Genomic DNA, 12,278 nt, shown 5'->3' with positions numbered 1-12,278 from the left:
CCCAACTTTAATATGTTATATGAAAGCTGGGAATCTATGAATTTAATTCCATCCTATGATGGACCCCTAAATCAAATCTGGAAAATGAAAAAAATGGTAAAAATTTGAACATCATAGATGATGGCGTGCTAGACAGCACAGGGTAGTGTATATAAAATTATACTGAGGCAGCCATAAGTATTGCATCTACTCATTTTTTCACTGGCTTAGAAAGATTTACGTATGGTTTACGAAATGTTTTGCACACTTCATTAGTGCCACCTGCAGTGTTACAGTGTTACATTTTCCTCTTTTTATTAAATGTAAATTGATGTCAATTTGACAAATTTGTGAATATTTGCAAACATCAAGCAAACCAAAATCTTTCACTAAGGAAAATGCATTTTTTTTCTCTGATGTGTTCACAATTTGAGTTTTATTCTAAAGAAAATGTTCACACGAATTGAATTTACACTGTAAACGAATGTTTCAGCTGCTGTCTTGTGTTTGACGTTAAGAATCGTCTTCCACGTGTCTGTAAAACAGCTGTACAGCTGTTGGTCGGTTGTGTGTAAATTTATACAGTACTTCCATGTACAGTAAATTCTTTTTGTTTCCGTTGTTTTGTTTTTTTTTCTTATTCACTATGCATCTTGGTACGGAGCTGCTGTTTTATACTCTGAATGTATTTCGATCAATCAGCAAAGTCTGTATTCACAAATATGTAATTGTTTTTACTTAAATATTGGTTTATTTTGAATAATGCTGATTATAAACTGTATTGTTCGATCAATTCACAGCATGTTAAAGAGGAATGTTAGTCTTAATTCTGTCCACTCAGCTATATCTATACCACGATATCATTAAAATGCCATGTGTCATATACACAACGGAAAAAATGTCCCATTCGTATTGCTAGAGCCAAAACAAGTTTTTCTTTCTTTCTTTCTTTCTTTCATGTGTTCATCACTTTTATTATTAGATGTGTACATATAGTGTCGTAAAAAGAGTCGTTCCATGTGATGTCACATCCATAACTGTGCTACATAAGGAATAAAACAAAGCACAGCGTGGTGTTGTAGGAAAATAATCAACTACAGCATGCCACAAAATGTTTTATTCCATTTACATTACACCACAGCAATTTTTAATTTATTGCTGAACAACATGTCATGCTTTTTATCGATTTATACTTACATTTTATGTTATAAAACATCCATGAAACAAGATTGATCCTGTTATCACTTATTCACAAGTGATTTATTGTGTTTTCAAAACATTTATGTGGAATGTCCGCTATACAAATCCCTGCGTATGTTATTGCCATAGAAATGACAACATATTAGAAAGAGTGCATTACTATGAACCTGTATAAAAAATAATAATTAATAAAATAAAAGATTCAACACCTTCTGACCAATCAGAATCAAGAATTCGACAGTGCTGTGGCATGAATATTTCTAATATGTACATGAATTTTGGAAATTGATTTGTGTTCTCCCTGAGAGGTCATGTGACCCAAAATGTTGGCTCAATAATGCTAAACTTGTGCACACTGCGAGTCACAAATTTCTCTGTACTAAAATTTGTTGATGATTATTTTAATACTTAAGAAGAATTGTGTGATAAAGTGTGAAAATTTAGGCTGAAAATTTCGTTCCTAAAGCAAGAAACTTGCAACAGACTTTCGACTGTTCCAATAAACTAGTAACTGATGCAAGGATGAAACATAATTAAAACTCTATTCCACAACTTAGCAGTTTATACACTCACTTAAAAAATCTTTTTTTAAATTATTTTGAAAATTCCTGTTTACTATTTCCATCCTCTAAAACCACCATGCCTTTTTAATTCATATTTTTCTTTCATTTAACTTGTGTGTTTTTCTGACATCAACTTACAGATGATTTTTTTAATGATGGTTATTATGATAAATATTGCTATTGGTACTATTGCTACTATGAAGGGCTGTTACAAGAAAAGTCTCCAAAAAGTGTTCATTTTCGTCATATTTGTATAGTATTTCCCACCCTTCCAGGTGTTATTCAAATCCTACTCGCCATGCATAAATATGAATATTCACTTTGTGCATGCAAAAATCACAGTGCACCGAGTTTAACCTGCATTAATGTGCAACAATTTTCATTGCATTTCTTTTTTTCAATCAATTTCCTTTTCTCTTAAGATGCAAAAAACCTCCGATACTGTGATTGAACTTCACTGTTATCACTTTAATCACATTCAGTGTGTACCTTCTTGTAAATTAGACCATAATCATGTTAGCTGATTCAGTCCTGATTCAGTGAGTCATTTAGAAAGGTACGTTTATTTCCTGAATCATGAAGTTTTTTTTTTTTTACATTTTCAAACACTTGAAATCTAATATAATCCAATAAATCTGTACAGTATGTGACACTATTAGAGTGATATAGAATCTCCCCTGATTTTTCTTTTCTTTTTTTTTTTTAATAAATGGAAGTATCACACATTTATTTATGACTTACCCCATCTTACATTCCTCCCCATATTCTAGGCATGTGGCATGAACGAAAAAAAAGAAGAGTGTTAGTGTTAGGAAGGAGTGATTAATTGTAATGCATTTTTTTGGACCACTGTATAGGAAGCACATGATTGTACTATCCTTTTCAATAAACACCCTGTACTTCGTAAAGCATGTACATCATCTCTTTATTTCATGTGTGAGGGGCCGGAAAAAAAAAAATGAATGAAATTTGCAACAAGTTAATGCGAAATAGCTTTTTCCTTTAGATTTCTTTAAGTTATGAATTAACACCCAGTTTAACTGTTGTGGAAAGACTGTAAAATCATCTGTAAAAGAAAGTATCTCTGTTTTAACTACGAGTATCTGTTGTTAGCATGCAGGTTATCTGTCATTACTCAGAGAATCGTTAGCTAAATTAAGTAGGTTAGTAAATTTTCTTTGCAAATATGCATAAGGAATAAAGCTCTTGCTGTTAGAGGAAAATAAGCAATGATGGGCTGGTGATGTAACTGAGTTACTGTTACCACCCCGAAGTTGATTATTCACAAACTACGGGCAATATGGAAATGCCAATCAGCCTACAACGCACGTCTTTGGACTGGGGGAGGAAACCGGAGTACCCAGGGGAAACCCCCGTAACACAGGGAGAACATGCATACTCCACGCACACAGGGTGGAGGCGGGAATCGAACCCCCGACCTCGAACTCCCAGACTAAATGCTAAATTAACATCTCGTTAATTAACAATGTGTTTTTATTAGACTTGGATTACATGTTTATAATTATAGATGCCATAAAATGTAATTATAGGCATTTATACAGCATTTATAATTATAGATGCCGTAAAATGTAAACATGCCAATCCAAAGGTCAGAGGTCACATTGTTGTCAAATGTTAATTCTGAAACACTGCACCATTCTGCACAAATGTAAGCCAAGTAAAGAAAGAAATCATTTTTATACTGAAAGCAATATGTACATAAATGCATAATAGATGTATGCAAATGACCATGCCGGTTTAATGAATATGCAAATGAGCCTAGTAGTGCAGTCACTAGATAGAGATATGAAGACTGACATTTTTGCTGCACGTGTCCCTGACGCATGTATGGCACGTGATCAGCAATAATTGAGTGCACCTGGAACTGTAGTCACGTGACTGATGAACGTAAACTAGGTGGCTAATTTACTGTAGCTTCTATTTCACAACAACAACAAAGAAGTGTTTGGCCGTCAAAGGAAAATAGATAAAACACACTCTTTATTATGAAATTACACGACAGGACTGTAAGTTTAGTGTTTATTTATTTATTTATAACTTTTTTTTTAGTGTGTTTGGTGCTGTATTTGGAGGAAATGCGGTATGAAGTAAATAAATACATAAATAAATAAAGTGTGCGTGTTTGTACGTTAGTAATAGTTTCTCTGACATAATTATCATTAATGTTAGATTTTAAGCCTCCCCTCCATCATTGAAATGCCTGTTTAGAGAGAGAATCATGTTTTGAAACATGTTTTGAATTGCTCTATTAGGGAGAATCTCTTTCTTTCCGAAGTCTTTCTAGCACTTTCTGAGGACAGCATTCTGAGGAATATGAAGAGGCTTTTTTTGTCTTTTGTTTTGTTTGTCTTTAGCTCCATTTCTTTGAGGCTCATGATTGTTAGGAGGAAGTTCCCATGCCTTCTCGTACAAAACCACTGATGTGTCCGGCGACAAGATGGCTTGTTAAAAGTCCCACCTCATTTGCTTGTGTGAAACAGGAGGGAAGAAACCGAGCGCCATTCTTCTTGTTTACAGTCTCGGCGTTTTCTCTCTCAGGCAGCTGTGTGGATGAAAAGCCAGGCTGCAGATTAGCCTATTGATACTCACTCTCTCTCTCAACAAACCAAACCTCTGAGTCTTCAATAGCTCCTCCAGTCCGCTCCAGGAAAGTCTGAAACAAAGCTGTGTGTGTGTGTGAGAGACAGACAGACAGAGAGAGAGAGAGAGATGTCCTCTCCTTTCACACACACACACGCAGCGGTATTTGTTCTTAAGAGCGGATTAAGGAAATGTCCAGCACCTAATTGGGCTGTGTGGATGGAAATTTAAAGGAGAAGTCCACCCTGAAACATGTTCCATGTCTTTGAATTGATAAAACCACGTTGTATCTAATGATTCATGTCCTGATTTGATACCTGATGCCGTATTACCATTATTCCTGTGAGAAGTCGGAGGTTGTGTGCCGTGCTGACGTCACAGGTTTTCAGCAGAAAAAAAATAGCAAAAAGTGGTCAGGTCGATTAATTTAGACTAATTTGCATATTCATCGCATCGCCACAATCATTTGCATATCAAATATCAAAACCCAATTTTCTGAAGACACCCACAATAGGATAGAGTTTTATCAGAATAAGAAAGAATGAAAGAAGTTCTCACGAGTTGTGGCACCACAGACTAGCTTTAGAGTCAAGCCGACTATTTATGCATATTTAATAAACACTATGGGATTCCTGAGTGGCACAGCAGAAAAGCGTTCGCCCTAAATCACGACCATGCAACAGCCGTCTGTGGCCAGGAGTCCAAGAGAGCAAAATTGACTGATCTCAGGGAGAGGGCGTGGCATACTCTCTCCCCTATCAATCACAATGACATGCACGCGGAAGGGGTCGGATAGCCTTTTCCTCCGAGTCTATTACACTACCCAAAGATGCGGTTGGCTGGCTTCATGTGTCCCTAGGAAGATCTAACTGGTGGGTGGGAATTTGCCCCCGGGGGGGACGACAAAACTACAATTTCTATAAATATCACAGTCAAAATTAGTGGTAGTGAGCAATCAGCAAATATGGATTATGGATGAAATAACTCACTTTTATAACTTAAATATCACCAATAAGAGAGTTTAAATCGAAGAACAAATAATTGTGCGAGTGGACCAACAACGATGATCTGTGTCTGGTTGTTGGGAACAATAGTGATTGGGAACAAAGGTGATCAGTGATTTGCTGCTAGGGAAATAGGCTCACACAAGCACATCTTTACAACTTTACAACACTGGTGGCGAGATGACAGAGCATTGATCTCTTAACCAGCAGCTGTGATGTGAGCTGGAGAGCCATATCAAGTGCAAGACAGTCGCTAACGTCTGCTCAAAAAGTCGTTAGTTTCTTTTTTTGAAATAAATTCACTAAAGCAGTCCAAGTAGTTGGCAGATTTAGTGGGAAATTTTGATAGTTGGTAAAACTGGTCTTGTAGAAAATGCATACCAGTTCAGGAGTTACGAATGGTTAAATTTAATGTAAAGGTGTGGGGCTAGTTGCTGTAACTGTAAAAAATTTCTTTGAACAAAATTGCTCTTGCTCACCATTTTGACCTCATTTAGCCATTGTTAAAAAAGTAACTATGTTTAACTTAACAGTAAAATGTTTAAAATACATAGAGGTTTATATGCAGCAACCTGTCTGTCCTGAAAAAAATCTTATAAATCATCACGTATCTATTTGAAATAGGACAGTTTTATTGACTGGTAAATCTAGGTCTCGAAAACTGATAAAATATGCCATAAACATGATGAAGAAAATTGAGTCACTCATAGGAAATTGGTTTTCTATTATTATGCTTCCACATCTGGGAATATTAATATATGCACATCTGTACAAACGAGGCCCATGAACTGTTTACATGTGTATGGTTCTCATGACAAGCATTATTGTTCAAAGATTTCCTGTTTTTCTTACTTTGTATCTATGCTACATTAGGTTCTTGGCGAAATCAGAACCCATGATGTGTGTCGTCTCACAAACAAGGTCCCAGGTAACACATGTACATATGCACACATGAATGAACACAAATAAGAATATGTATATGTTAAATGGCTCTTTCTCTGCACTGTTTCCTCTCTCAGATCTGTTCCTGGATGGAGGAAGCCATTTTGAGGTGAAGTTTTCTCAGATCTCAACTGTGCAAGTGCTGACTGAGGGCTCAGCTCATGGAGGGAAGGGTCGGCCTAGAAAAACTCAGTTTAGTCTGTTGATCTAAACGGTCCGTGGGGGTAAGTGGAAAACGTGTATGTGACGACTCTAGTGTTAGTCTGTGATTCCATGATTGGGCTAGTTCATTCAAGGTTGTGAACCTTTCAGATTTCTATGAAGGTCAATCTTATGGGTACTGATTGAATTGCACAGTAGCTGTTAGTTCAAAGGATCAGTTTTTCATCTGTCACAGTGCGAAGACATGGGGAAGCAGAGATTGGCCCCTATATCCAGCTGTTAAACACCGCCCCTGGTGATTATCCGGTGTTCTTGGAATCGCAGTTCCGTCCGTAACTAGCATTTTCAGCACCACCTCTCCCACTTCCTTACACAAAAGTCGAAAATTTAATTGGATTTCATACAATTGAAGTCAGACAACCAAGATCTGTTCATTGTCTGAAGTTTGCTTCTTGAGTTTTGCTAACAAATAAGGGAAACCTATCTCAAATAGAGTTGCTCTTATGGTTTCACTTTTATGCCTGACACATTTGTCTATAAAAAAATGGAGACAATTACATTGCACTACAAATAATTATCGTGTCATTCCAAAAAATTGTTGCCTAAATTTATTGATGGAGTATTGCATAATTTATATGATGATATAGTTCCAGTTTAATACAGAAAGTTTTTGCTTTGCAGGCAAGTTTGATGGCATGTTTTGTGATTGAAATGGACTCATTGGTAGCCTGGTAGCTATACGCTTACTCTGACCTTATAGCTATAATAGCTTTGTAGCTCCAGAACAAAGCTAAAGAAGCAAACTACAGACAGCAGACATGTTAGCTGATTAAGAGGAAAAGTGCAATGTACATTTCTTTTTTGGCCAAACTGTTTCTTTGAGTTTTGTATGAGTCGAGGCCATATCGGATTGATTCTTAGATTCATGAGTCGCGGTGCAGGCGCCTTTAGTGGTACATTAGGAAACCATTAAGCTCAAATGGTGTACTGCTGAGTAACTGATCAACGAGTGCTGTGCAGTGAAGGTGAGGCTAAGTCACTCATTTGTCCAGTATTGCTTTATAAATGAGACATATTTTCTTGGTGGGTTTAATGATTTCAAAAAAGTTAGAAGTTTCCCCACAGTCCATTGGTTGGAATTACTCCCTTTTCTCCTTAAAATCTCGGAAAAGGCTGAATAGTCAATAATGACTCCCACTCACAGCGCTTAACACTGATTAAATGAATGTTCCGCCTCATAGTGAAGTTAAAGATTGGATGCAAAGGTGTAATGGTTAATGAGGTGAACGTTCAATTAGTTGCACATTAATTATCCTTGAGAGAGGACGTGGAATGGAGACCAAAATTTCTGTTTTTCTTTGTTGTTTTTGATCAGTATTCAGTTCTGAGCTGGCAAGATGTCACTCCTCCTGAGAGTAAAAAATTAATTGCACTTTTTTTTGGTCCTTTTCATGAATTAGCAATGACTGACGCTCAAAGTGGACACTCCAGGTTTTATCTGTCATCCATTCTTTGGCGTCCTAATTGGAACATTTACAATAACATTTACACATTCATTGATGGAAGCTCAAGGCCAGAGTTTCAAGGTATCATGTCGTATGATATTCAGTGAAATGTGATCCATTCACACGATGGCCGGCGGTCTTGCCTTTAAATATGGCTGCCTTTTAAATATGGATGGGCGTCGTGGCTTCAATGACACCCGGCACACGTCCTTTGTGGGAAAAAAAAAAGTGAAATCCAGCAGATGGATGATCCACTTTGGAGCGTGAATGTAGGGATGTGTGCAGCCCACTGCTCCTTACTAGACTGAACATGACTCTGCACACGCCAGGTGTCAAGGTTAAAACCCTGAGGCGGACAGTAAGCTAATATGAGGAAGCGCATGGTTTATGGCGTTGTGTTCAACCAGGTGTCAAACGAGCCTATCCAGGGAGGACAGAACCTCCATCAGGGTCTATTGTGTGGATTATTACGTGCTTGATTGCTGCCACGCGTCCTAGATCGGGTGAATAAAAGCCAGGTGACACCCCGAGGTGCTGAAACGAGAGACGCTGCTGCGGTCAAGGGTGCTCTTCAGATGTCGAAGGACTTGAATATAGGGTCATTTAAAAAAAGTCAGATTCATCTCTGAATAATGAGTCATAGTGAGACGATGAACACAGTTTTGTCCAATTATAATCGCGCACCAAGGTTACACCAATCGTCACTACAGTACAGTTTTATTTCTATAGTACTTTTAGCAATATATTTTCACAAAGCAGTTTTACAGAAATCCAGATCTAGATTTTGATCCCTAATGAGCAAGTCAGAGATGAGACTTCGAGACCTCTGAAACCTCCTGAGACAACATGAGGAAGAATGCTTGACTCAGCGCTGGGTGATGCTGGATAGTAGGATTATAAATCATTAAAGTATACAGGTGTAGAAGAGTAAAGACAAACAGTATTAAGTGTGTTGAAAAAGTGTTCAGTTTGAGCAGTCTTTATCATGATAGTATGATAGTCTTTATGATTACTTGGGTACAAATCTACAGTATCAGTTGAGATTATGCATTGAAACAAGGGTGAATTTGCACTGTTTTTGGGAAGTGCAAATCTTGGGTATCCATGTGGGACTATCCACAGCAGCAGAAGGTGAGTCAGAAGTGCAGAAGCTTCAGAGCATCAGGCAGGTCTAGAGAAAATCACAAAATAAAAAGCAAAAATCATCCTTTAGGGCAGGGGTCATCAACTGGTGGACCCAGCAAAATATTTCAGCAGATCAAACTGGCCATAGTTCAGCGATTCCAATTTATTGAATATGTTTTCACATACTTTCACAGATTTCATAGATTATTTTTTTTTCTTTTTCTTTGGTTTGATTAGTGAAGTGAGGACATGGCAGGACATGGAGGACATTGAACTGAATAATGAGCTGGTAATCTGTGACTTCTTGGTTGTAATAAAAAGTTAAAGGTCCTCTGGAGACTTCATCTCTCAGTGGGTTCACTTTACCTTCACTGTCTTTATCATCCTGTCTGGTTAACACTGCTTCCCCTGCTGAGTGCCAGGTGACTGCTGTGTCCTGACGTTTCATCTGCCTCTACATCATATCATTTCTCTTTTCTTTCTCTTTTCTTTCTGTTTTTTTTTTTTTTTTTTTTTTTAAGCACAGTCATGTGCGTATGGCCGGCACATCACCCTGAAGCGATGAAACGCGATCCGACTTCCTGACACAAATGTTTTCTCACCCTGTCTCGTAATTGGAGTTATTCCTAAGGGAAGAATTCCAGGTTTGTGAGGTGTTCTGAAAAGGCTCATTTGGCAAATGAAATGCCCGCTAACAGCAATAGCAGTCAAAGCTCAAACCCTGCAGCCTTCCTCACTATCGTTTCATCGGTACTCTGATAACCAGACGTAGATGACACAATTATCTTGTGATTTATGGTCTGTCAGTTGTGTTTCTCAGCAGAGTATGTTTAAGGAACCTTTTGTAGAATCTTTTTAGTTGGATGGGTGAGAAAAATGTAAAGGCCAGAGCTGAGAAAAATTCAAATAGTATGTTGGCATCAACATACTGGATGTTTGAAATGTGTACAACTTGGGGTATTACTAATGCCACATTCATGTAAACCACTCAGAGTTGACATTTAATGGAAAGTTAAGGTCTTTATTTGACTGTCGAGAGTTGACCACAAACTTAACTTTTCAGTACACTATAGTATTTTTTTTTTTTCTTTTTTTTTGTTGGGAGATTCCTCCTGTCATCTTAAAAGCCATTTCATCACTTTATCAGCTCAAGTGAAGTGTGTTAGATGTGTTAAGATGAACGCTGACAGAGCCCAAATAAATATATAGTAGGTTGTAATTGAACTGAATTCATGCATTAGAAGTGAGAGAGCAAACACGATAGGCTAGCGGTTTCAGTTGTTACGCAACTGTAGAATGTGGACTATGCTAGTTAATGAGTGAGGCTGCTGATTAGCTAGTCAGCATGTAGCCGTTAAAGCTTTTATATGGATGTTGTGGTCAATGTAAAGGCACAGTGACGGCAGAAACAAGACAAGATTTAAGGGAACATCAACATTTCTTTTGGATATGTTGGTAAATTGGTAAGATGCATACGTCTGACTCTACATTGTAAATACGCTTGGCATTGGCCACGAACTGAACGTCTGTGAGTTCTGACATTGACAAACATTAACGTTGTGTCACACCCAAAAATTTCAACTTCTGAAGTGAAACGTCCTTGTAAACAGTGAAATGGTCACCATATGAATGTAGCAGTAGTCTTTAGGAGTGTAACTTTCTCAAAATGTCATATTGGTAAAAGCTATTTGCAAACAAATACCAGCTCATTCTCTTCATTCTATGGGTTACGTAGCCAGCGTTGTGTGCATGAGAGCTGAAAATTTACTCCACTAGCAGGCTAGCAAGTCGTACATAGTTCAGATATCTCCCATCAGTCTTTGATCTTTCATCGTTCTGTAATCTGCCTTGAGGGCACCAGTCAGATGACAACAGAGGGGAATTACCTGACCGTAAACTGAGGGTTGCGGAACAGCAGGATGTCGACGTACCTTGTGCCGCTCAGTTATGGTGAGCGAACACTTCATGGCACAGATGACATGTACAATATCACAATCTGACTAATGTAATGGTGTTTACATCCAAACACAGCCCAGAGTCACTGCGATAGAGGGGAAATGGTGGAAACAGAGCTGTTGAGTGGCATCCCGCCATGCCGTAACAGGCCTCCCTGGAAATGTCAAGGCTCAGAGATGCAAATAATCACTCAGTGAATAAGCCACTATAAATGTGGGGCAAGTTACAACATGTCTGCTGTATTTATTTTCCCCTCTCTCTCTCTCTCTCTCCTTCAGTATATCTCTCTCTTGGCCTGAATCACCAATTGTTCCAGTATAAAGGGAGAAAATGGTACGTAATCTTCCTTATACCACAGAAGTATTGTCCTTGTTCATGAGGTGGTTAATTTTCTATAACAGCACCTCTGAGACTAGTTTGTCTTGATGTGCTTATTCCAAGACGTTATTGTTTCTATAGTGACGACCTACACATGTTGTATGGTGGATGCTCCAGATAAATGTTTTTTTTTTTTTTTTTTAATGAAAGGCACAAAACTTATTTGTATACATCCAATATCCCAAACATCCTATCATATGACAATGCCATGCAGTTTATTATCATTGTGTTATGATTCATGGCTGTGCATAATACGTGACTTGCGTTACATTGTTGCAGTGTCTGTTGCTTTTGGTTCGGTTGTGAGCAGTGTGTTTGCTGGGAAAAGGGAGAAGCAGAGTGTAATTAGGCAGCGACAGGTTAACAGAAGCCAAAGTGATGGTGCCCGTGTTCGTACCCGTGCCTGGCTCCAGAGGCACTAGATAACTGGCACAAGCGCTGTTAATTAAGATGTATAAAAATGGAGACTGGGTTTTGACTCTGTCTCAACAGCATGGGCGGTCTTTGAAGAGATACAAAGAAGCAGTAGTAAGGGTTTGAGTGTGTGTGTGTGTGTGTGTGTGGGCAGTCAGATGGTTTGGCAAGAAGGAGAGTAACAGAAGTGAACCTGCCAGCAACTGAACAAGCCCTGGTTTTGGTGTGTGCCTTGTTTGTGTCTTTTGCCCTGATGCTCTGCCAATGTCTTTCTGGGTTTTTTTTTATGTGAAAGTGTGCCTGTCAGTCCATAACATAAATCATATTGTATTGGAACACGGGATCAAATATGTAGGTGTGCAGCCTTTTGCCTCACAAGGAGAGATGCACATGACAGCTCCTAACATGTAAGTGTGAGGAATAAAACACTCAACTGTACTGGTATAGTA

The 12,278-nt window shown here is 38.2% G+C and overlaps 1 long non-coding RNA gene across 3 annotated transcripts in view; it reads left to right on the top strand.

Moving 5' to 3' along the window:
* The first annotated feature begins 3,428 nt into the window (after positions 1-3,428).
* Positions 3,429-12,278, top strand: part of LOC113542125 (uncharacterized) — a 114,910-nt gene continuing 106,060 nt past the window's right edge. For 2 of the 3 annotated variants that reach the window (XR_004577792.2, XR_008301520.1), the window contains exons 1-3: positions 3,429-3,769; positions 6,221-6,275; positions 6,367-6,513. This is a non-coding gene — a long non-coding RNA (uncharacterized LOC113542125). Of the gene's footprint in view, positions 3,770-6,220; positions 6,276-6,366; positions 6,514-11,315; positions 11,371-12,278 lie in introns of all 3 variants that reach the window. The other variant, XR_008301519.1, reaches the window with a different exon arrangement.

The sequence above is a fragment of the Pangasianodon hypophthalmus genome, chromosome 3, assembly GCF_027358585.1.
Source record: "Pangasianodon hypophthalmus isolate fPanHyp1 chromosome 3, fPanHyp1.pri, whole genome shotgun sequence".
Lineage (NCBI taxonomy): Eukaryota > Metazoa > Chordata > Actinopteri > Siluriformes > Pangasiidae > Pangasianodon > Pangasianodon hypophthalmus.
This window is presented reverse-complemented; position numbering and strand designations above follow the sequence as displayed.